Raw genomic sequence first — 640 nt, forward strand, 5'->3', positions numbered from 1 at the left:
GTGACAGGTCTCTGCATTGAGTGCTGCTTCTAGCTTTCTGGGTGTTTCTCAATGTCGAGTACGCTTGCTTGGTAGCACATGTCTTCCGAGCGTCTTGCTTTCGGAAGCGAGGCAAGAATACTTCCTAGCCTCGGAAAACGAAGAGTGGAACAGGCGAGCAAGTGTGCAGGTGTGCGTCATAGAGGCCCGCCTTACGTTTTCCGCCACAGATTCGGCGAAATTGGTCCGTGCGCAAAGCATTGTGGGGATTTTAAGACCGAGGAGTCTACACATGTGCAGCCTCGAAATTTCTCCAAACGAAGTACGCCAGGCTCGGTAGAATTCCAAGTATGCTGGACATTGGAACAGTCCTTCGGCGGCACTCGATGACGTAGTATGCTTGAAATAGTGGCTCTGGAGGAGCTCTACTCGAGATTGAGAAACACCCTCTGTCTAGCTCAGTAAACTCCAGGATGCCACAGGGGCGAGGCTGCGAAGCTGATGCGGGGAACACAACTTGAACTCGTTGATGTGATGGGTGGCGTGAGGCGCAGTGGATAGAGGCTTGGTGTTTGGATCAGGGGGTCACAGGTTCAAACCCCACTGCAGTCAGCATGTCGTTGTGTCCCTGGGCAAGACACTTCACCCCAAATTGCTCCTG

This window comes from Notothenia coriiceps, unplaced genomic scaffold, assembly GCF_000735185.1.
Source record: "Notothenia coriiceps isolate Sejong01 unplaced genomic scaffold, NC01 NC01_scaffold00009695, whole genome shotgun sequence".
Classification (NCBI taxonomy): Eukaryota; Metazoa; Chordata; class Actinopteri; order Perciformes; family Nototheniidae; genus Notothenia; species Notothenia coriiceps.